Source organism: Macaca fascicularis, chromosome 17, assembly GCF_037993035.2.
Source record: "Macaca fascicularis isolate 582-1 chromosome 17, T2T-MFA8v1.1".
In the NCBI taxonomy this organism is placed as follows: domain Eukaryota; kingdom Metazoa; phylum Chordata; class Mammalia; order Primates; family Cercopithecidae; genus Macaca; species Macaca fascicularis.
Window position 1 is genome coordinate 36671246 of NC_088391.1, and position 26721 is coordinate 36697966.

The window sequence follows — 26721 nt, forward strand, 5'->3', positions numbered from 1 at the left end:
GTGTATTTATTAATTATTTATTAATTACCCAATATAAGAACCAGGAGATCACTATGTGCGTGGTTAAGAATTGCAAAGCATGGTGCTGTGGATGTCGAAGTTTTGCACTGAACGGGTGAAGACCTATAAAGGGCTCCAAATACAAAAGTCATTTGTGTGTGCTTTCTTAACTCTAAAACATAGGTTAAAAACAAAACAAAACAAACAAACAAAAACAAACAAAAAAAAGAAGATGTGGGGATTCAAAGAAAAGTCACACAAAGTTTGCCATGCATCACATTAAAATAGTCAAGAAAATTTATTTACAGCGAACAATGAAAGCTACAGTTCAATTTGTATGTTTTCACAAGCAAATGGATCATTGAAGATTTTCAGCACTTCTAACTCTTAACATTTTATCTTTAAAGTCATGTTGATTAATTTGAGTTACTTTCTGCAAACATTTCAATTAAACTATTGTTTCTCTGATCCTGATTATAATCCTCAAGAAGCCAATTTTCAACCTAATTTCTCTTCCTCTTCTTCCTCTTTCCCCCACTTCTTTCTCCTCTTTCTCCCTCTCTCTCCTTTTCTTTTTTTCTCCTCTCCTCACTCGCTGTCTCTCCCTCTCATTTAATCTCTCTAACCTCTAACCTCCAATCAGAGTGGTTTCCAAATCCCTTAGCTGTTTTTGTTGTTTAGCAATATCAAAAGTATGGAGGACGGGACAAATCTAGATTCCCTTTGTGGACAGTGGAGGAAAGAAAAAAGAATAAGACAAAAGAATTTTAAAAATAAATAAAAAAGAATAATATGATATCTGCCAAAGGAAAAAGGAGAGTTTGGAAAGCCTTTTAAATATAATTAGCTCACTGTTCTAAAAGTAAAAATATACAAAAAAGTATAGAAAAAACAAAAAGTATAAAACCTTTTTAAATTGTTTTACAAGTTTAGGAAAAATGTACACAAAAGTATAGAAAAGAATTGACTGGGAAAATGTGTAACTATGCTTACAAACTATTTCAAGTAGAGAGAGCATCATGAGTAATTATTTTCTCTATATTATTTCTACTGTTTCAAAAGACTCAATGCACATAGATTTATTTTTTAACTTAGAAAAATATTGGGTTATTGTGTAAATAAATATTAACAAATATCTCCATTGTATTATTTTTAAATGTTTTTCAGGGTTAAAAAATGGTCCTTACACTTTCGTTTAAAAATCATTTTTGTTACAAGAATATAGGTTATTCTCAATTGTGAGAAGTCAAAAATTAAACTACAAACTTAAATGTAAGAATTTTATATTTGCATTACCAAATAATTCAGTTTTTTTTTTTAAGAAATCAATGAAGGCAAATGAAAATAGAAATGCACCTTAGAAATTTAGAATACCGTTACACATTTTTTAAGGTAATTTACACACCCTTTCTAAATTAGTTTGTTTTCAAGAGGAAGGCATGTGTGTGGCCTGGCTCCCATGTTATAGGAACTCTATGGAGGGAAAATAGTGGTATTCAACAGTAGCTCAAATAAAGTGACCTACGGAGTAGAAAAAAAGAAAGACTCAAGCAAATGTAAATAATTGTTCATTATATTTGCAATGAAAGGAGAAAGTACATTAATAAGAGACATTGTTATGAGAATTTATGAATCAAAATAAAAAGAAAAGCAAACTAAAAACCATATTAATATAGAAAAAATTATGCTTCCTCCCTTAGATATTAAGAAAAAATATTTAAAACAATTTTCTAAATTATTTAGGTATTAGCTCCGTTAGTAAGTGACAGTTGCTTGATTGTTTAGTTGGAAATATTTTTAATGTGAAAGGAATACCCAAGATAAACATTCAGAATATAGAAAAAGATAAGAAAGAATCATGATAAACCATAGCACCCACAGATTATTACTCACACTTTGATGAGTGACATGCAAAAATACAACAGAGATGGTGAACTAAAGAAGTAACTGCTCTTTGGGGAGACACATCTCTCCATTTTCATTTTAAAAGTTCTTCAATCACAGTTGTAAATTTTTTTTACATAGGCAGTGAAGTTTTCTTCCTAATATTCTCATACTGATATATATATTTATTTATTTTTATTAATCAATTTTTTATATTACCTAATTGGTTATTGCGATAGTGACAGGAGGCAGAGAAATTCTAGGCAGACAGGGTCGGATCTCTGGCAAAACCCCGCCTTCAAACCAAAAAGCCTGAAACCCATGGTCTAAAGTGAGAACTTCTACCCCTGTTTTCCTGCTCAAATATTGTCTTTTCCTAAACTACACACAGCCTGCCCCATCCCTCATCCAGTCCCTATAAAGACCCCAGACTCAGTCGGAGAGAAGCAGAGAAGCAGCTGGACATTAGAGAGAAATGACTTGACTTCAGAGGGATGGCTTGATGAAGAAGTGTCCAGCCAGAGACTGCTAGACTTGGGAAGACTACCTGCCTGTCTCATCCCCTTTCTAGCTCTCCTTCCCACTGAGAGCCACTTTCATTGTTCAATAAAATCCTCCACATTCACCAGTCTTCTATTTGTTTGTGCAAACTCCCTTTTCCTAGACACAGGACAAGAGCTAGGGAGCCATAAGTGCTGATACCCAAAAAAAGGCTTTCACACTGGCTCTTTGCCCTCCCATGAGCTATTAACACTTAAGCCATCTGTGGAGAGCAGAGCAGAAAGAACATTGTAACATGATTTCTGTGGCTTCAGGGGTTGCAGGGACCCCCACAAGGTCATTGCCGTGTGGCCCACACCGAGTTTGCTCCTGCCCACACACAAAAATGGTCAGTAAGATTGTACACTCCCTCACCTATGTGCTCCCTCCAACAAGGGGTTGAGCTTGGTGAGCTGAGTAAATGGGGTTTGTTCCTGCCAAAACCCCAAAGCATTCGCTCAGGTTACTGCACTCATTTGCTGGCAGGCTTCCTCCTGCAAGGGATAGACAGGGGTAGGCTGAGTAAAGGAGACACTTCTGTCACAAGTCCCAAGAAGGGGTAAAGAAAATATCCTGCATCAATTGTATGTTGAAGAAAATTATTTATTAACCTATTATTTATTAAGTTTATTAAGATATTGCTTAATAATTCAATTAGTCTTATAAAATGTTTTATTTCATCAAATATTCAAATGTATTAAACTACAGAGTGCTATGTAATATACTTTCTTAAGTTATTTTTACTTTCTGCTATGTGTGGTTTACATTTTTATTTAATTTAAGCTTTAACGTGTTTATGCTTCGTTTTATTTTGCTTTGCTTTATTAAGCTAGTGATTTCTAAAATCATGTTTTTAAAGAGCAAATATTGATAATCTAGAATTGTTTTACATTATGTATTTATTTATTTACTTGTATTTTTTGTGAGTCGTTTTGCTGTTATTGTTGGTCAACTTTTGTTTCTACTGCTTATTGTTTCTAATACATTAAGGTTGTTGCTAAAATGTTAACCTTTTCAAAAAGATCTTTTCCCATTTTATCTAAAATACTTCCACAATCACTCATATCTCACTTATTTATTGTATGACTTTTAGTTAAAATTTATTATATCATTATGTATTTATATTTCATTATCCCCTACACTGGAATATATGTAACAAGTCTGTATTTTCTTCAGTACTTTATGCATTACACCACTTGCAGATTTTAAGTGTATATTTTTTGAACATAAGAAACAATCTTGAGACTAACCTCTTTGTCTAGGCAAGTAAATTTGCTGGGGAAAAAAGAGAATAAATTCTTACTTATGTAGTCCATAGGTCTTAGAAACTGAAACTTTAAATGGAGCAACGTATAATGAAACCGATTTAGCATAGGCTAATTGATATCAGCAAGTTTTAAGTTCCTACAATATATTTCTGGTCACAAAAACATCATCGGACTTCTAAATAAACGCCAAAACACTTCTAATATTAAATGCTGAAATAAATTGGGGCTATGCATAAATTTAAGAAAGATTAATAGAAACAAGATAATTATTATTGCATATTTCAGTTCAGCATCCCAGGTGGCCAGAGCATCTCCTGGCAGCTCAGGGCAGAAAGAAGGAGCCAGTCCTGAACATGCCATTATCCCATCACAGGGCACACTCACACACACCAACAGTCACTGAGACTAAGACCACTTAGACAAGACAGCTAAGTTGATGTGCACAGCTGGGGGATGTGGAAGGAAACTGGAATAACTGGAAAAAAACCCACCCGGACACGAGAAGAATGTGCAGACCCCACACAGAGAGTGGCCCAGCTGGAAATTAATTTTTATTTCATCAGTGTTATAATAAATAATGTTGTAAGAGGACCTACTGCATAAATTATGTGGTAGCTCTTTGAGTGCTGCCAGCCCTGTAATTCTCCACTAGATTTTCCATGTTTCTTGCTTGGAGCACTCAGTCTGGCAACCTTTCTCTCTGTGACATAAATATATAAGTATTCTAAAATAAGTATTTTTTTAATTTCTTATTTTTATTTTTGAGACGGAGTCTCGTGCTGTCGTGAGGCTGGAGTGCAGTGGCGCGATCTCAGCTCACTGCAACCTCCGTCTCCAGGGTTCAAGCGATTGTCCTGCCTCAGCCTCCTGAGTAGCTGGGACTACAGGTGCATGCCACCACGCCCGGCTAATTTTTTGTATTTTTAGTAGAGATAGGGTTTCACTCGTCGCGAACTCTCGAGCTCAAGCAATCCACCGGTCTCGGCCTCCCAAAGTGCTGGGATTACAGGCGTGTGCCACCGCGCCTGGCCCAGATTAATTTTAGACTTTGACAAATTTAATATTCATCTTAAAATCTCCAAAGAACTAAGACAACAGAAATTCAGGATGTTATCTCCAAAAGAGTAGAGTGAAAAAAAAAATAAAATGAAGAAAACAATATATCTCAATCAGTATGAAATAAGGCAAGAAAGGCAAGAAAAAGAAGCAAAATATCAAGACTTATAGAAATCACAAAATAATGTTGTGGAAATAATCCAATTTTATAACTAGTTACAATAAATAGAAAGGGATAAAATAAAACCAACAAAATAAAGTCTGCAAGATTAGCTATAAGAAATATAGTTATTTACATGAGATTCATATTAAGCTCACACATGGAAGGATTAGAAGTAAAGTTTTAGATAAATATAAACAAAAAGAAAACTGAAGTGGTCATATTAATATTAGGAAAATAGATATTTAACATGAAAAATTATTACCATGTATAAGTACGTCACTTCAAGTGAAAAAAAGAGAAATACCATGATTTTAAACTTGTGTACATGTAAAAACACAGTTTTGATTTTTTTTTTTTTTTACTAAAAGGAAAATAAAAGCTGACAGAACCATAAGTAAAGATTTCCAAATAAACAGAAAAATTTAACCGAATCTTTCAAATTTTTAATAACAGAGAAAAGTCGAAAACATTCAAAAGCCTTGAATAGAAAAATTCACAAGCTTGATCTAATCAATATATTTAGAATAGCATGCCGCAACTTCAGAATACACATACTGTTTAAATACAAAAGAATCCTTAAATAAAATTGGTCGCATGTTAGGCAATCAAACATGTCACAACAGATATCAAAAAGGCAGGCTTTTAAGGACCATATTTTATTACCACAACTTAAAAGGGAAAAAGATAATATACTAACACTACAAATCTTAATATTTCAGGAGAATTGCAGTTCCATAATTTTTCTGGAAACTCGTAGATGTGCCCCATAAGTAGCAAGCTTACTTTCTGAAATAACATGAGGCCCCAAAGCCCTGAAATTAAAGAGGTCCTGGCCCATCCAATCTCACAGCAGCCTGCCTGCCCTTTCCTTTCAACATGACAGATGATGCTGTGTCCTCCTTCAACAGCGACTTCCTGGAAGGTGGGGTGGTAGAAGCCATCTCTAAGGCAGCAGTCGCACCCATCAAGTGGTGCAAGCTGCTGCTGCAGGTGCAGCATGCCAGCAAGGAAATTACCACACATAAGCAATACAAGTGCATTATAGACTGCATGGTCCATATTCCCAAGGAGAAGAGAGTCCTGTCCTTCTGGCGTTGTAACCTGGCCAACGTGATCAGATACTTCCCCACCCAGGCTCTCAACTTTGCCTTCAAAGATAAATACCAGCAGATCTTCCTGGGTAGTGTGGACCAGAGGATGCACTTTTGGCACTATGTTGCAAGGAACCTGGCATCAGGCAGTGTGCTGGAGCCACATTCTCGCGTTTTGTGTACCCTTTGGATTTTGCCTGTACCCATCTACCAGCGGATGTGGGTAAAGCTGGGGCTGAAAGGGAATTCAGAAGCCTTGGTGACTGTCTGGTTAATATCTACAAATCTAATAGGATTAAAGGCCTGTGCCAAGGCTTTACCATGTCTGTGCAGGGTATGATCATCTACCCAGCTGCCTACTTCAGTATCTGTGACACTGCCAAGGGATTGCTTCCGGATTCCAAGAGTACTCACATCATCATCAGCTGGATGATTGCATAGCCTGTCATTGTCGTTGCAGGGTTGATTTCCTATCCATTTGACACTGTTCACTGCTGAATGGTGATACAGTCAGGGCATAAAGGAACTGACATCATGTACACAGGGTTTTTTTTTTTTTTTTTTTTTTTTTAGATGGAGTCTCGGTCGCCCAGGCTGGAGTACAGTGGCATGATCTAGGCTCGCTGCAACCTCCAACTCCCGGGTTCAAGTGATTCTCCTGCCTCAGCCTCCTGAGTAGCTGGGATTACAGGCGTGAGTCACCAAGTCCAGCTAATTTTGTGTTTTTCGTAGAGATGGGGTTTCACCATGTTGGCCAGGCTGGTCTTGAGGACACAGGCATTTTTGACAGCTGAAGAAAGATGGCGCTTGATGAAGGAAGCAAAGATTTTTCAAGGGTGCATTGTCCAGTGTTCTCAGTGTCATGCGTGATGCTTTTGTGCTTGTCTTGCATCATGAAATCAAGAAGTACCCATAGGTTGCTTCCTAGAATTTTTCCCTCTGTGAACAGGCATGTGGTATTATATAATATTTCATAAGCATTCTTGACAGACTCATGGCTGTCAATTTATCAGTGGCAACTACTTACTGGTTGAAAATAGGAAGCAATAATATTCATCTAGCTAGTTTTCTCTTCTTTGTTTGTTGTTTGTTTGTTTGTTTGAGACGAGGTCTCACTGTGTCACCCAGGCTGGAGTGCAGTGGTGAGATCTCAGCTCACTGAAACCTCTACCTCCCAGGTTCAAGCAATTATCCTGTCTCAGCCTCCTGACAGCTGGGACTATAGGTGGTCACCACCATGCCAAGCTATTTTTTTTTTTTTTTGTATTGTTAGTAGAGACAGGGTGTCTATATGTTGGCCAGGCTGGTCTTGAACTCCAGACCTTATGTGATCTGCCCATCTTAGCCTCCCAAAATGATGAGATTACAGGCATGAGCCACTGCGCCCGGCTACTAGTTTTCTCTTAAAACCATTTTCATGATATGATGATGGGACTCAATTATATTTTTTATTTCATGGATGGGAAGAATCAATATTGTGAAAATGGCCATACTGCCCAAAGTAATTTATAGATTCAATGCTATTCCCACTAAACTACCAATGATATTCTTCACAGAATTAGAAAAAAAAAAACGACTTTCAAATTCATATGGAACCAAAACAGAGCCTGAATAGCCAGGACAATCCTAAGCAAAAAGAACCACACTGGAGGAGTCATGCTCCCTGACTTCAATCTGTACTACAAGACTAAAGTAACCAAAACAGCATGATACTGGTACACATAGCCCAATGGAAGAGAATAGTGAACTCAGAAATAAGACTGCACCTACCACCAACTGATCTTTGGCAAACCTGACAAAAACAAGCAATGAGGAAAAGACTTCCTATTTAATAAATGGTGCTGGGAGAACTGGTTAGCCATATGCAGAAAATAAAACCTGGACCCCTTCTTTATACCTTATACAAAAATTAACTCAAGATAGATTATAGACTTAAATGTAAAACCCAAAACTATAAAAACCCTAGATGAAAATCTAGGCCATACCATTTAAGACATAGGCATTGGCAGAGATTTCATTACTAAAATGCCAAAAGGTATTGTAACAAAAGCAAAATTTAACAAATTGGGTCTAAACAAACTAAAAAGCTTCTGCACAGCAAAATGAACCATTATCAGAGTGAACAGAAAACCTACAGAATGGGGGAAAATTTTTGCAATCTATCTGACAAAGGTCTAATATCCAGAGTCTACAGGCAACTTAAACAAATTTACAAGGAAAAGACAAGCAACCCCATTAAAATGTGGGCAAAGGATATTCACAGACACTTTTCAAAAGAAGACATTCATGTGGCTAAGAAACATATGAAAAAAAATCTCAAAATCACTGATCATTAGAGAAATCCAAGTCAAAACCACAATGAGATACCATCACATGCCAGTCAGAATGGTGATTATTAAAAAGTCAGGAAACAATAGGTGCTGGTGAGGTTGCAGAGAAAAAGGTATGCTTCTGCATTGTTGGTGGGAATGTAAATTAGTTCAACCATTGTGGAAGACAGTATGAGAATTACTCAGAGATCTAGAAGCAGAAATACCATTTGACCCAGCAATCCCATTACTGGCTATACACCCAAAGGAATATAAATCATTCTGTTTTAAAGATACATCTATGTGTAAGTTCATTGCTCCACTATTCACAATAACAAAGACATGCAATCAACCTAAATGGCCATCAGTGATAGACTGGATAAAGAAAATGTGGTACATATACACCATGGAATACTATGCAACCATAAGAAGGAACAAGATCATGTCTTTGCCGGGTCATGGATGGAGCTGGAAGCCATTATTCTTAGCAAACTAATGCAGGAACAGAAAACGAAACACAGCATGTTCTCACTTACAAGTGGGAGCTGAACGATGAGAACACATGGACGCATGGCTGGGGAACAACACACACTGGGGTCTGTCAGGGGAAGGGGAGCGGGTGCATCAGGAAGAACAGCTAATAGGTGCTGGGCTTAAAACATGCATGATGAGTTGATTTGTGCTACAAACCAACATGGTATATGTTTACCTATGTAACAAGACTGCACATATACCCCAGAACTTAAAATAAAAGTTTATTTAAAATAAATAAATAAATAAAAGAATAAAAAACTAAAAATAAAATAAACATGAACATATACTGGATAATTTACAAGTCAGAAATTTGCTCAGTTCTTTTTCTCAGTTCACTTTAAATCACATTTATGAAGTAATTTTCATTATTACTTTTCATCATTCACAAGCAGAAACTAAGATTTGAAAGGGTCAATCAGTAACCCACCAACTATCACACAACTGGAAAGATGGAGAGCTAACAATTAGAAAGTTTGAAAAATTTTTATATTGCAAAGTGAATTATATAGCATTTCCACAAATATTTTTCTCCATTATAAATTTTGTGTAGACCTTTTGTTATTTTCAAATGTCCTTTTTGAAACACTTCGGCACATGTTTGCCAAATACATAATCATTACTTTATTTCAGAAGAAGAGAGGAGCCATAGATAGATATTACTTTGTCATTACATTTTTAGTCTTCAGTGGCTACACTTGTTTTTAGATGGTGTTGCAAAAAAAAGCTTTTCAATGACATATTTGAAGAACAAACAATTTGTTCATGTCAAAGTTATTTATGTTAAATTGCCTTGAATAGATATAAAAAATATCTCTCAGAGAACCTAATGAATTTGTGAAAGGGTGATCTAAAATTAAGCAAGCATTCTAAGTGCATGTGTATTTACACACATGCACACACATATTTGTTTCATATCTTACTTTCGTTATAGAAGAGCCTGAATATTCACATTCACAGATAATATTTGATCATCTTAAGTCCCATTCCGTATAAAAGAGTTTGCTGAAAAAAGATACTGTATAAAAGTCCTGTACTGTATAAAATAAGTATTATCAGATATTATTTTATATAATTCACTTTACAATTTTGCCCAGAAAAACATACTTTTTTCTATTATATATTACAAAAAAGGCAAAAATATTATTAGAAAAAAATAGAAATTTCCAAAACTCACCCTTGTAACTACATACATATGGTTTTGTTTTACAAAAAGGTAAAATATAAAATGTACAAATCTCATAAATATGTGTTCATATGTTATGTGTTTTTTTAAAAAATAGAAAAATAAAATTAATCTGAAATTGAAAGTTTATGAATGGGAGAATTTTGTTACTTAGGCGAAAAGGTCGATCCATTGCTTATTTCCCCAAAAAACTGTATAATCCTAGACCACAAACAGGCCAATATTTATCAATAGGAGTCTGAAAAATTAATGTGAATTGCAAATACATGTACTTGATATGTTACATTTTCTAAGTGTTTACCAGAGGCTGGAGGGGTATAGGGGAAAGGGAAGATAAGGGTCAAAAGGCCCAAATCCTCAATTAGACTGAAGAAATAAGGACTTTTTCCCATGAGATCTATTGGACCACATGGAGAATGTGGTAGATGATAACATATTGTACATTTCAAATTTGCTAAGAGAGTACATTTCATATTTTGTCACAACAAAAAGTCATAAGTATTTAAGGTGATGGATATGTCAATCAGCTTCATTTAATGATTCGAGATTGTGTTAATAAGTCAAAACATTGTTTTGTACCCCTTAAATATTTACAATAAATATTTACTATAATTTTTCAATTTACAATTAAAACATAAAATTAAAAAAAAATACTCATTGAGATCAAAAGCAAGAACAATGGGGACAAGAACAATAGTGAGAAAATGAGATTGGATGAGCAGGCACCAATATTATAAATAAATAGAAAGGAGAGAGTAGAATATAAAATACAGAAGAGTAATTGATTATTGCATTATTAGTTTCATATTTTATACTACATATTTCGATCATAAATCACATATTTTACTTTCTGTACTAGAAAAGAAAGAGCTTTGGGGAAACAAATATGAAAATATGTATTCTATTCTCACTGTCTACACTTAATTTCAGGATCCTACTGAATTTTATGTGTTTGTTTATTTCTCTTCTGAGCCAGTTATAAGCAGATTCTGCCTAGCTGGAACTTTCCCTCAAATATATTTCCTTTTATTTTAATTAAGATAGAATATCAACCTTTAAATGTTATCACAATACGTGCTGAGAAATAGGGAGAAAGTCTGCCTACAGAAAAGCAGCTCAAACAGGGGTAGTGATTGTAAATGTACTGTGATAGTGTCTGTGGATATTGGATTAGGGCAACGGCTAGTCTAGTAGCTCATCCAATAAATTTTTCTGTATCATTCAGAAAATACAAAAAGGGAAGAGGAGACACCACCTTCACCCAGCAGCCTGCACCAAATAACAGCAGCTCAGCTTTTTTAAGGTTAATTTTTGCCCAGAAAAACATAAGCCCTTTTCATCAGCATAAATTGGCATTTTCTCCTTTTGTTTTCAGGGATATCCTGTCTCTAGATTTGGGAAATCAAACCCAAACAAAATGCAACCAAACCAAACCAAAACAAAACAAAAAGACAGAACCAGAGAGAAAATACAGGTTGGAAATGTCATTACCCATTTTGTTTATCTAGCTGAATTTGTTTCACAGTAAAAATTTTTGTTACATTTTGAACATACATTGACAGTCTGTCCTGGTTTTCAACAACATTGTGAGTTTTTGTCTATGTTCTCTGTTTCATACCTGTAGGAAAATTGCACAGGGTCTACTCTAACTAGCTTTCCAAATGATAACTCTGCATATCTCATCAATACTCATTGTGTGGTTCAATTAAAACTCAGATTTTTTTCCAACAAAATTTATTGGAGACTGGTGTTTCCCAAACTTTGCGCCTAAGTAGTCGTAAGTTTCACCAGTTAAGGTATTATGTGGGCTTAAGTGATATTGTAAAAATGAATCCAGAAGGGAGTACAGTAATTAAATGATACCAGTCTTTTGACTTGTCAGGGAGCTACTGGCAAAGAACCTCTGAATGGTGTTCTCTAGGCAGTGAATCTGACAGAATAATATTTCAATTTCAACTGTATGCTCTTAACCAGTTATGAAAATATAAGATAAAATCTCAATATAAAATGGAAGATTTTATTGGTTATATTTTGGTGTTTCTCTATCCAGATACAAAGTCATCCTATCACAGATGAATATCAATTAGGTTCATAATAAGTCTCTCTCCAATAACACGCTGCTTGCAAACTTTCTTATTCTACTTATGTCTAAAATCGACAATCTGATGGCTTGTCTCAGTGCCCTCTCATGTATTATATTTAAGCTGGCAAGCCAAGAATCACTAAGTGATTCCTATTCTCATTCTAATAATTTTAAAGATATATACATATTTGTAGATTTAAAAAAATAATTTCAAAAGAATGTAAAAATAGCTAATAGTAGGGTAATATTTATGCACTAAATACTATTTATATACTTTTTTTTAAAGCTGGAGTTTTGCTATGTGGCCTACCGTGGACTTAACCCTTTGACTCGAGCAATCCTCTCACCTCAGCCTGCTGGGACACTTTTTTTGAGCCATGTATTTTATATGTAATACACATACAAATTCATTTCCACAAGAAGAACCCAAGGCACAGAGAGGTTATGTAGTATGCCTACATTCACAGAGTTATTAAATATTGAGGACAAAATTCAACCCAGCAATCTCTTAGGCATCATATGATACTACCCTCATTGCAGTCACATGTTGTAATCATCTGGGATGGCTACTGGCACTCAAAAGCATACATTTCCCTTTGAATTGCTGATTTTGCTAAACTAGAAAATAACAGGAGAGAAGAAAAATCCACCAGAGAAGCAACATTCAAGAAACTGTTAAAAACATGTTTATAATATTTGCCAAAAAATTTACTATGAATAAGATTTAGTTAACTTTGCCATGAAATATACAGGATAAATATGCCCAGTTAAATCTGGACACAGTTAGAAAATGTTTACAGTAAATAAAAATTGTTTATCTGAAATTCCATTTTAACTGGTATCCTGTGTTTTCATTAGCTAAACATAGCAACTCTAATTTTATGAATTAATAGGTGTTACAAGTGACAAAATCAAAATAATTTTAGGTGATTTAAAACATTCATAAATTATACTAGATAGCTTCAACTTTTATAAATTCAAATACTTACAATTTGATTTTTAATCAAATAAAAATAAATATTTAAATCTGTTTTTGACTATTGAAAAAACATATACTTGATTCAACGTGGTTTAGAAAACTGACAAATGACAGAAATATTGTATATGTAATATGAGTATATGTATGTGTGTATAAATGTATTTATATTTGTTCATGTGTATGTATGTGTATTTTTCTGTGCCCCAAACACATAATTGAGCTAAAGAAACAAAATGAATCTGTGCATAGTAGAAATGAAGAAAATATTCTAAATGTCAATGGGACAGACATCAACGTCATCTATGCCTCACATCTAGAAGCTGAGTTTGGCTCTATTAATATGAGGACACTGAAAGTGCTGCACAGAAAAGAGGAAAGTGCATGAAACATAATAAAGGATGTTCTAACTCGATCAGAAAAATGCAAATGAAGACAGCAATGGAACATGATCTCTGCTCTTGATATTGGGAGAATTTTCATATCTAGCAAAATTAAGTGTTTGGAGGAATGTAGAATGAAAGCAACTCTCGTATACCAAATTAGGAAAATAAGAGCAGTTTAGCAATGTCTAATTTCATCAATGGGAGATGTACTCTTTGATCAGCAATCTCATTGTGGCATAGCAGTACAGCTACAATATTTTTGCATAATATCTTAAGTTAATGTTTATTTGCTATACTATTTTATAACTTTTTGAATCCCTGAATTATTCAAAAAGAATTATTTAAAATTATGAAAAATAAAAGCTATTTTAAAATAACTATTGGAGAAAAAAATTCTCTAAGTAAACAAGCTTCCATATCTAAGGAAAATGAGACAATGGAGCTATTCTGAGGGAAAAGAATGTTTCTAATTTAGAATTCTAAACAAACTTTATTCAAAAGTAGGAGAGTAAAATATATTATTGTATATTATACTACATCATATAAAGTTTATACATTACATATAACATTTTCCAAAAATTTTTCCAGAAACAGGATGACGTGGACTATTGAAATGAGGATGTAAAGTCAATGAAGGACATGGAAATGCAGAAAACAGGGCACCCAACACAGGAGAGAAGTGAAATAAACCCTTACAATGGAGAGTTAAGCAAAGTCCCACAATAAGATATGTGTAGTAGGAATACTTAACACTGAGCCTAAGTTAGAACAAGAATTCAGAGGCTTCGAGAGTGAGGTTTCTAGGGAAAAAACAACAACAAAAAACAATCAAACATTAAATTAATAGATTACATGATGCAATTAACTGTTTAAAGTTTGTCAGGAGATACGAAGATCAGTTAGAGAGACAGCATACAAAGCAAGCCTCAGATAATTCAGAAAGATTAAAAATTTTGACAGAAAGTCACATATTATAACGGTTCAGCTGTACACAATATATACATAAATATATTGATATTGAGTATTATCCAAAAATTGTGTTAAATTTTTTGTTAGAATTTAGGCATGGGTTTGCACAATAGAGTAAGGAGAAATACAGTAAGTTATATTTAAAATGTAAGAGAAAAGCACAAACTAGTAGAATTTTAAATTCATTAACATCGAATACATACTGAAAGAGTAAATTTTAAATGTAAAAATGTTTTCCTTAATGGAAGAGAAATTATTATTAAAAAGGGGTAGACAGAAAATTGTGACACTTTGTTATAAATGTGTAATATTTACTTTTAGTTAATTTTTTTATTTCTATGGATTTAGGAGTACAAGTGCAGCTACATTACACAGACTTTTTGCATAGTGGTAAACTCTGGGATTTTAGTGTACCCATCACCAGAATACTGTACATTGTATCCGAAAGCTAGTATTTCATCCCTAACCTGCCTCCCACCCTTCCACTTTCTGGAGTTTCCAATGTCTATTTTCTACTCTGTATGTCCATGTGTACTCATTATTTAGTTCCCACTTATAATTGAGAACATGCTGTTTTAGATTTTCTGTTTCTGAGTCATTTCACTAAAGATAATGGTCTCCAGTTCTATTTGCGTTACTGCAAAAGACATGCAAAAGACATGATTTCATTCTTTATGGCTGAGTAGTATCCCATGGTGTATGTGTGTGTGTGTGTGTGTGTGTGTGTGTGTGTGTGTGTATAGACCTATATATACATATATGTATTTATATTGGCAACAACACCACCTAGAAATATATTTAACCAAGGAGATATGAGACCTCTGAACTCTGATGGAAGAAATCATAGCTGACATAAACAAATAGAAAACATCTATGCTCATGGATCAGCAGAATCAATATCCTTAAAGTGACCATACTGCTCAAAGCAACCTACAGATTCAGTGCTATGTCCTGTCAAACTACCAACATCATTCTTTACAGAATTGGAAAAAAAAAAAATCCTAAAATTCACCTAAATCAAAAAAGAGCTCAAATAGTCAAAGCAATTCTGAGCAAAAGAACAAAACCAGAGGCATTACATTGCCTGACTTCAAATTATACTACACTGCTGCAGTAAACAAAGCAACGTGGTACTGGTATAAAAATAAACATATGCTTTGTGGGGCTGAGGTGGGTGGATCACTTAAGGTCAAGAGTTTGAGACCAGCCAGGCCAACATGGTAAAACCCTATCTCTAAGGAAAATACAAAAATTAGCCAAGTGTGGTGGTGTGCAACTTTAATCCTAGCTACTCAGGAGGCTGAGGCAGGAGAATTGCCTGAACGCATGAGAGGAGGTTGCAGTAAGCTGAGATCCTGGGCCATAGAGTGATACTCTGTTTCAAAAAAAAAAAAAAAAAAAAAGTATAGATCAATGGAACAGAATAGAGATCTCAGAAACAAAGTTACATACCTACAACCAACAAAGTAGATCTGGAATATTTAAATGTAACAGTGTGCTTGTATTGCTTTGAAGAGAAGAGGCTTGAATGAATCTAGCAAAATGTTTTCAGAAATTTTATGTAGATTATTATAAAACAATAATACTTGAAAGAAATGGAAATTAATGGAGAAATATGATTCTGATAGAAAGATGGTTAATGCTGATTGACATATATTTATTTTTATTTTTATTATTTATTTATTTATTTATTTATTTTTTTTTTTTGAGACGGAGTCTTGCTCTGTCGCCCAGGCTGGAGTGCAGTGGCCGGATCGCAGCTCACTGCAAGCTCCGCCTCCCGGGTTCACGCCATTCTCCTGCCTCAGCCTCCCAAGTAGCTGGGTCTACAGGCGCCCGCCACCTCACCCGGCTAGTTTTTGTATTTTTTTAGTAGAGACGGGGTTTCACCGTGTTAGTCAGGATGGTCTCCATCTCCTGACCTCGTGATCCGCCCGTCTCGGCCTCCCAAAGTGCTGGGATTACAGGCTTGAGCCACCGCACCTGGCGTGGCATATTTTTAAAAGTAAACACCAATTCACTTTTGGTTACCAAAAGTAGCCAAAATAAATAAACCAAAATTATGGTTTCAATATTTATTTATAAGCCTATAAACATGATGATAGTTATAAAAATCTAAGGTAAAAACTTAAACATGGTATATCAGACACTTGTTCAAAATTGGAGAGTTATAAAAAATAGTATATTTTTGCAGTAGACATATATTAGTGGCATCAAAATATGTATTAGTGGCAACAAAATATGTTTGAGAATTGTTAAGGCATATACAACATCTTGGTTAACTCTTGGTAGAATGGAAAGAAAAGTAATTCTAGGTTTTTATAATTCCCCTTAATATTTACACTTGATTTTTTCTCATCAAGGTAAATACAAATAATTTTAGAAATATATTTTTACTAAGTCTTTTAAAATAAGTTGACAGTTTTGTAGAAGTAACAATTATGTTATTCTCAAACTTCATTTTGAAAATAAGATTTAAATAAATTATATCCTTTCAATAACAGAAATAGTATAAACTAATTTGCAAACAAATTAATATTGATGATCACATAGATTAACAAAAGTATATGAACACAGTAGTTATGGGACCACTTATGACTGCTGTTTTCTTTATCTCTGAAGTCCACTTTTTAACAAACATGGTGCTTCAAAAAATTTTAATGTTTTAATGGGATACGTTCTAAACTTTCTTATTCCATTTAGCACAGGTAAGAGAAAACAAATGTATTCATTAAATTCACTAATTGCCAAAGAAATTTTATAAATTTGTAGCATTACTCTTTCATCTTATAAAATTCTCATTTAGTGGGATTAATTTTATAAAACAGAGTTCAGTAAACAGAGAAAACCATACCCATTATTTACAAGAACAACCCTTTCATATCGTTAACAATATGTTCATATTTTACTTTTAATATTTTTACTCTTTTCTGCCTTATTTACTTATTATCTAACTTAAGAATTTGCTAATCATTTGTTGTAGGGATGTAAGACTCTAAGCGGTTTATAGGTAGAAGGATTGGAGAGGTGAGAATTATAATATATGTGACATCAGGTAATTCAGCAGACATGATAAATCGTCAGGGAAATGTGTCCATGGCTTTTAGAACTCTTTTGTATAATAATTCTTTTTAGAATCTGATAAAAACTATTAAATATCTTTTTAAATCAGTTACACATATGCACATAGTTTTGATTCAACTTCAGGAGTTTAGCAGGTTCCTGTAATGCAAATATAGAGGCACTTTCCTGGAACTTTTTTAGTGAAATTGCTCACGGTAAAAAAAAAAAAGAAAAAAAAAAGATACTTTGTAGTGGTCATTTAAACATTATTTTTCTCCCAAACTATGGCATTTCAGAATATTCCAGAACATCATGCAGCATCACAGAATGTGAATATTACAAAAATTTTATGATGCACTCACACTGAAGCAGAAACTACGGTTTACACTTGGGAAAAAAAAAAAAAAAAAGACATAAATAAGGAATGCTTTGCCCTCACAAGCCAGAAGACACCAATTGCAAGACAGGGTAGGAATTTATTGAATTACTATTAATATGGTGTAACAGGGAGGAAAAACAGGTAGATAAAAGTATAATTGTTTGATATAGTCTAACAGAATGCTTGCTATTTAAACATATAACCTGATACGTAATAGAAAATGAAACTAGAACTACCAAGAGGGGTAAGATCATGCGGGGCCTCAGGCCCCACATCAGGTAGCACGGATGTTATCCACCACAGAATGAATTGCCTACAGCAACAAATACTTTATTTTTATTTGTTGTATAAACAGCATTGCCTGAAATAAAAATGCAAAAGTAAATTTTCAAAAATAAAATAGATATTTCTGACATGTTTTCAATTCATTTTAAATAATAGAAATAAAATCATATTAAAATTTTATATTAAAGCTATGTTTTAATTGCTGTTACTTTATGCCACCAGGCTATCATTTGGTTTAGCTATTGTCTTTAGACATTTTAAGTTCGTTTGTTATATTATTTAGAAGGTAATTTTATCTAAAACCATGTCATATTTTATACTTCTTTTTATACTGCTTTTTAATTATGGTATTCAATTATAAACTTATTATTTTAGATTTTGTTTGTAGGTATTGCAGTGTTCAGGTGTTTAAAGATAATTCAATTTGCATGGTCTTGCTACCAAATATTAACGATTGTCTCTAAAATAACGGCTACATCTCAGATATCTTTTTAAAAATTTTTTGACCTTAAGTATTTTTCATATGTCAATATCATTTTGTCCTGTTCTACTGATAGTGTGAAATTACATCACTAGGTATCAGCTATGTCCTATAGTTATATTAAGAACATAACCCCATATCTTGCAGTGCATTTTCTTTCAAGTTTTAAGTCTACCTTTAAAAAATCACCTTGAATATCCTCTACTTAGTAAAATACATGTGCCTTGAGCTCTAAATTCCCCAAATCCTCTCATGATGTTAGGTGGTCACCTAATATGGGTGTATTTTGACTTCCACATGCTGCAATAACATGTAGATAATAGTTCACGTAGGAACTATAAAGAAAAGATACTACACAGTTCAAAATATTAAAGTTAGAATTTCCTAGTCTGATTCCGATACTAACCAAATTTATGTTTAAGAAATTAAAGGAATTGTTGCACTGTGTATTGCACTGTTAAAATGTAAAGTATAGAAATATGACAACACAAATAGACTACTAAGTTTTTTTAATGATATTCTGGCTTTATTTCTTATCAATACATCTTACCAGCATGTTGCTACAGCCTCAAATAGGCATGATAATATTTCTGTGCTAGCAAACACTTAAGTAAATAGCAACTTAACAGTTATTTTCCTCACAGAAGCGTAGACCAATATGAGAGGGCAGCAAATGAGAGGTTGCTAGAATGTAAATAAAAGTAAATATTTTGTTATCTAACCAGGAGGAAACATAGTATAAATAGCTTCCCATGCCTATCCTTGCCATAAAGTAAAAAGCAAATAAAGACAGATGTACTTGTTTGTTTATTTATAAAACAATGCTCTTTTGTATACAAAGAATAGGTTTTGGACTCATATCAACATAAGTTTAGAGAGCTTCTTAGTCACTCTTTGGTTTTATAAAATTGAGTAAGTTAAGCAGTCTGAGACTTGGCTTCATCGTGTATTAAGTGGAGATTCAGATGCTCCACTCAGATAATTGTGAGAATTCAAAATAAGAAAAGCTTCTAATGCAGTGATTTGCATGTGATTGGTATCCTCTAAATGGTCATTTTCATTATCATTGTTTGTGCAAATACTTGATTTAAAAATTCCAAGATGGAACCTATACCAGAGCTATGAGTATTTGAGAGTGCATATGCAAATATTAAAAAGTGCTTAATAAATATATGTAGTAATCAGAGTTTTATACATTTTTTTTACATCAAGTAATGAACTTTAATTTCATCATTATGTTAATTCTGCTCAACTTTCTATTATCCATCACCTCCCAAAAGACAGTGATTATCAATGCTTGTAACATCTTGCCTACACTTTTTTGACTCTATCTTTGGGTGCTAAGAAAATACTGCAACAATTCCTTTAACTTCTTAAACATAAATTTGGTTAGGATCAGAATCAGACTAGGAAGTTCTAAATTTAATATTTTTAACTAACAGCTTAAAACCTGTTGTGTTAGCCCTCAATCACTTTCTTTCCAATAGTTGAAGTCCTAATAAACTGATTCCATTTGTAGAATAATTCAGTGATTTTTCCCTTCTGTGACAATTGAACTTCTCCATGTTCTCAAGACCACAGATGTTGCTCTCAAGAGCAACTAGAAGCCTAAAGAGGCTTGGAAATACTTATGGCAAATTTCAGTGACATTGGAGACGACTTCATAAACAAATAAGCAGGTTTTTCAGCCCAAGCCTCCTACTGGACAAAATTGCCTTCTAATACAGTTTAGCTCTGTAATCTGTTCATTCCGTCATGCAGACTGTACCATTCCCAGGATTCTTCACTCATACTTTAACTTGACTCACCACTGATGTTTCGTAAATATTCATTTAGGGTATGATACAATTTTTTTTTGTTGTTATATTTGAACCAAGTGGAAGGCAAACTAGATTGGAGAAGCTTTAAGACACTTTAAAAATTACATGTTATTTTACTTAAAAAATAACTGGTTGTATTTATAGATAACAAATATTTCCAAATGAATTTTACATTTTCGTTCTGATTTTTGTATACACAAAATTTAAAGAAATTGTATTAGAATTATGAGATCATAATTGTGGTCAAGGTGTAGATGTAGATAGCTTTTGTTCTTCTAGTTGATTTTTGTCAAACATTACCAAAAAATCAATATTCAGTGGTGATGGCACAGAGACAAATGCTTTCTATATTCGAAATTTAGAAATTGTTTCAATCGAGACATAGAGAAATATTTTGCTTTTGTGAAACCTGAATACATATTTAATCCTATAAAGTCTATGCTTTTATCCAAAAGGTACAGTTCTTACTCTGTCTTGGGAGAGAGGTATCTTCTTTTTAAATTTTCTCCCAGCTTTATAAGGTATAATTGACATATACAAATTGTATTTATTTAAAGTAAACAAGGTAATGCTTTGACATGCATTGTAAATGATTAACACAGTCAAACTGAATAACATATCCATCACCTCTCACAGTTACCACTTCTTTTGTAATGAGAGTACTTACGACCTATTCTCTTAGAAAATTTCATGTATACAAGATTAACTAATCTTCAGTATTTTCAGCACAAATATCTATTTTATTCTTTATTTCTCTCTCTCTCTCTCTCTCTCTCTGTGTGTGTGTGTGTCTCTGTGACTCTCTCTCTCTCTGCCTCCTCTCTCATTTCCTCTTTATAGGATATGCAGTCTTTGGTGGAATATTTTGCCGCTGCATTTATTCAGAGTATCTCCTAATCACTCTCTTCTTTTGCTTTTTCCTTGAAAAGAAATAGATTTCTTACAGCTGAGTTCTAAAGCATGAAAAACATCATAAATACGAGGCACTCTTTGCCCTTGGAAAAATGGAAGGACTTATGAAGATGTGTCTGGAATAAAAACTTATGCTGAATATTCTAAATGTTCTTTACAACAAATCTTGTAGAGTAATGCATTGCATTATATTCTACTTCCCCAGGATAAGTAAAATTTATAAAATCGGCTGCAGCCAGTTCTCTAGAGGATGGCTTCTGGTTCCTGGGAAACTAACCTGCAAGATCTGATAATGTAAGAAATGTAAAATACAAGAATGATTTCCAAATACTGTTCTTCTTTACAAATATTAATTATGTAAGATGAAAGGAAAAATGCTTAGTATCTGCTTTAAATTAAGATTCAGGGCCATCTAGTGTAGCATTCATGATTCATGAGATATTTAGTTTCTGCTATTTTTTTTTAATTTATTTATTATTATTATACTTTAAGTTGTAGGGTACATGTGCATAACGTGCAGGTTTGTTACATATGTATACTTGTGCCATGTTGGTGTGCTGCACCCATCAACTCGTCATTTACATCAGGTATAACTCCCAATGCAATCCCTCCCACCTCCCCCCTCCCCATGATAGGCCCCGGTGTGTGATGTTCCCCTTCCTGAGTCCAAGTGATCTCATTGTTCAGTTCCCACCTATGAGTGAGAACATGCGGTGTTTGGTTTTCTGTTCTTGTGATAGTTTGCTAAGAATGATGGTTTCCAGCTGCATCCATGTCCCTACAAAGGACACAAACTCATCCTTTTTGATGGCTGCATAGTATTCCATGGTGTATATGTGCCACATTTTCTTAATCCAATCTGTCACTGATGGACATTTGGGTTGATTCCAAGTCTTTGCTATTGTGAATAGTGCTGCAATAAACATACGTGTGCATGTGTCTTTATAGCAGCATAATTTATAATCCTTTGGGTATATCCCCAGTAATGGAATGGCTGCATCATATGGTACATCTAGTTCTAGATCCTTGAGGAATCGCCATACTGTTTTCCATAATGGTTGAACTAGTTTACAATCCCACCAACAGTGTAAAAGCGTTCCTTTTTCTCCACATCCTCTCCAGCACCTGTTGTTTACTGACTTTTTAATGATCGCCATTCTAACTGGTGTGAGATGGTATCTCATTGTGGTTTTGATTTGCATTTCTCTGATGGCCAGTGATGACGAGCATTTTTTCATGTGTCTGTTGGCTGTATGAATGTCTTCTTTTGAGAAATGTCTGTTCATATCCTTTGCCCACTTTTTGCTGTGGCTGTTTGTTTTTTTCTTGTAAATTTGTTTGAGTTCTTTGTAGGTTCTGGATATTAGCCCTTTGTCAGATGAGTAGATTGCAAGAATTTTCTCCCATTCTGTAGGTTGCCTGTTCACTCTGATGGTAGTTTCTTTTGCTGTGCAGAAGCTCTTTAGTTTAATGAGATCCCATTTGTCAATTTTGGCTTTTGCTGCCGTTGCTTTTGGTGTTTTAGACATGAAGTCTTTGCCCATGCCTATGTCCTGAATGGTACTACCTAGGTTTTCCTCTAGGATTTTTATGGTATTAGGTCTAACATTTAAGTCTCTAATCCATCTTGAATTAATTTTCGTATAAGGAGTAAGGAAAGGATCCAGTTTCAGCTTTCTACTTATGGCTAGCCAATTTTCCCAGCACCATTTATTAAATAGGGAATCCTTTCCCCATTTCTTGTTTCTCTCAGGTTTGTCAAAGATCAGATGGCTGTAGATGTGTGGTATTATTTCTGAGGACTCTGTTCTGTTCCATTGGTCTATATCTCTGTTTTGGTACCAGTACCATGCTGTTTTGGTTACTGTAGCCTTGTAGTATAGTTTGAAGTCAGGTAGCGTGATGCCTCCAGCTTTGTTCTTTTGACTTAGGATTGTCTTGGAGATGCGGGCTCTTTTTTGGTTCCATATGAACTTTAAAGCAGTTTTTTCCAATTCTGTGAAGAAACTCATTGGTAGCTTGATGGCGATGGCATTGAATCTATAAATTTCCTTGGGCAGTATGGCCATTTTCACGATATTGATTCTTCCTATCCATGAGCATGGTATGTTCTTCCATTTGTTTGTGTCCTCTTTTATTTCACTGAGCAGTGGTTTGTAGTTCTCCTTGAAGAGGTCCTTTACATCCCTTGTCAGTTGGATTCCTAGGTATTTTATTCTCTTTGAAGCAATTGTGAATGGAAGTTCATTCATGATTTGGCTCTCTGTTTGTCTGTTACTGGTGTATAAGAATGCTTGTGATTTTTGCACATTAATTTTGTATCCTGAGACTTTGCTGAAGTTGCTTATCAGCTTAAGGAGATTTTGGGCTGAGACAATGGGGTTTTCTAAATATACAATCATGTCATCTGCAAACAGGGACAGTTTGACTTTTTCTTTTCCTAACTGAATACCCTTGATTTCTTTCTCTTGCCTAATTGCCCTAGCCAGAACTTCCAACACTATGTTGAATAGGAGTGGTGAGAGAGGGCATCCCTGTCTTGTGCCAGTTTTCAAAGGGAATATTTCCAGTTTTTGCCCATTCAGTATGATATTGGCTGTGGGTTTGTCATAAATAGCTCTTATTATTTTGAGGTACATTCCATCAATACCGAATTTATTGAGCGTTTTTACCATGAAGGGCTGTTGAATTTTGTCAAAAGCCTTTTCTGCATCTATTGAGATAATCATGTGGTTCTTGTCTTTGGTTCTGTTTATATGCTGGATTATGTTTATTGATTTGTGAATGTTGAACCAGCCTTGCATCCCAGGGATGAAGCCCACTTGATCATGGTGGATAAGCTTTTTGATGTGTTGCTGAATCCGGTTTGCCAGTATTTTATTGAGGATTTTTGCACCGATGTTCATCAGGTATATTGGCCTAAAATTCTCTTTTTTAGTTGTGTCTCTGCCAGGCTTTGGTATCAGGATGATGTTGGCCTCATAAAATGAGTTAGGGAAGATTCCCTCTTTTTCTATTGATTGGAATAGTTTCAGAAGGAATGGTACCAACTCCTCCTTGTACCTCTGGTAGAATTCAGCTGTGAATCCATCTGGTCCTGGACTTTTTTTGGTTGGTAGACTATTAATTATTGCCTCAATTTCAGAGCCTGCTATTGGTCTATTCAGGGATTCAACTTCTTCCTGGTTTAGTCTTGGAAGAGTGTAAGTGTCCAGGAAATTATCCATTTCTTCTAGATTTTCCAGTTTATTTGCATAGAGGTGTTTATAGTATTCTCTGATGGTAGTTTGTATTTCTGTGGGGTCGGTGGTGATATCCCCTTTATCATTTTTAATTGCGTCGATTTGATTCTTCTCTGTTTTCTTCTTTATCAGTCTTGCTAGTGGTCTGTCAATTTTGTTGATCTTTTCAAAAAACCAACTCCTGGATTCATTGATTTTTTGGAGGGTTTTTTGTGTCTCTATCTCCTTCAGTTCTGCTCTGATCTTGGTTATTTCTTGCCTTCTGCTAGCTTTTGAATGTGTTTGCTCTTGCTTCTCTAGTTCTTTTAATTGCGATGTTAGAGTGTCAATTTTAGATCATTCCTGCTTTCTCTTGTGGGCATTTAGTGCTATAAATTTCCCTCTACACACTGCTTTAAATGTGTCCCAGAGATTCTGGTATGTTGTATCTTTGTTCTCATTGGTTTCAAAGAACATCTTTATTTCTGCCTTCATTTTGTTATGTACCCAGTAGTCATTCAGGAGCAGGTTGTTCAGTTTCCATGTAGTTGAGTGGTTTTGATTGAGTTTCTTAGTCCTGAGTTCTAGTTTGATTGCACTGTGGTCTGAGAGACAGTTTGTTATAATTTCTGTTCTTGTACATTTGCTGAGGAGTGATTTACTTCCAATTACGTGGTCAATTTTGGATTAAGTACGATGTGGTGCTGAGAAGAATGTATATTCTGTTGATTTGGGGTGGAGAGTTCTATAGATGTCTATTAGGTCTGCTTGCTGCAGAGATGAGTTCAATTCCTGGATATCCTTGTTAACTTTCTGTCTCGTTGATCTGTCTAATGTTGACAGTGGAGTGTTGAAGTCTCCCATTATTATTGTATGGGAGTCTAAGTCTCTTTGTAAGTCTCTAAGGACTTGCTTTATGAATCTGGGTGCTCCTGTATTGGGTGCATATATATTTAGGATAGTTAGCTCTTCCTGTTGAATTGATCCCTTTACCATTATGTAATGGCCTTCTTTGTCTCTTTTGATCTTTGATGGTTTAAAGTCTGTTTTATCAGAGACTAGTATTGCAACCCCCGCTTTTTTTTGTTCTCCATTTGCTTGGTAAATCTTCCTCCATCCCTTTATTTTGAGCCTATGTATGTCTCTGCGTGTGAGATGGGTCTCCTGAATACAGCAGACTGATGGGTCTTGACTCTTTATCCAGTTTGCCAGTCTGTGTCTTTTAATTGGAGCATTTAGTCCATTTACATTTAACGTTAAGATTGTTATGTGTGAACTTGATCCTGTCATTATGATATTAACTGGTTATTTTGCTCGTTAGTTGATGCAGTTTCTTCCTAGCCTCGATGGTCTTTACATTTTGGCATGTTTTTGCAATGGCTGGTACCTATTGTTCCTTTCCATGTTTAGTGCTTCCTTCAGGGTCTCTTGTAAGGCAGGCCTAGTGGTGACAAAATCTCTAAGCATTTGCTTATCTGTAAAGGATTTTATTTCTCCTTCACTTATGAAACTTAGTTTGGCTGGATATGAAATTTTGGGTTTAAAATTCTTTTCTTTAAGAATGTTGAATATTGGCCCCCACTCTCTTCTGGCTTGGAGAGTTTCTGCCGAGAGATCTGCTGTTAGTCTGATGGGCTTCCCTTTGTGGGTAACCCGACCTTTCTCTCTGGCTGCCCTTAAGATTTTTTCCTTCATTTCAACTTTGGTGAATCTGGCAATCATGTGTCTTGGAGTTGCTCTTCTCGAGGAGTATCTTTGTGGCGTTCTCTGTATTTCCTGGATTTGAATGTTGGCCTACCCTACTAGGTTGGGGAAGTTCTCCTGGATGATATCCTGAAGAGTGTTTTCCAACTTGGTTCCATTTTCCCCCTCACTTTCATGCACCCCAATCAGACGTAGATTTGGTCTTTTTACATAATCCCATATTCTTGCAGGCTTTGTTCATTTCTTTTTCTTCTTTTTTCTTTTGGTTTCTCTTCTCGCTTCATTTCATTCATTTGATCCTCAATCGCAGATACTCTTTCTTCCAGTTGATCGAGTTGGTTACTGAAGCTTGTGCATTTGTCATGTATTTCTCGTGTCATGGTTTTCATCTCTTTCATTTCGTTTATGACCTTC

The 26721-nt window shown here is 34.6% G+C and overlaps 1 pseudogene; it reads left to right on the forward strand.

Moving 5' to 3' along the window:
• Positions 1–5787: 5787 nt before the first annotated feature.
• The window catches only part of LOC102131192 (ADP/ATP translocase 2 pseudogene), a 53567-nt pseudogene continuing 32633 nt past the window's right edge, over positions 5788–26721 (forward strand).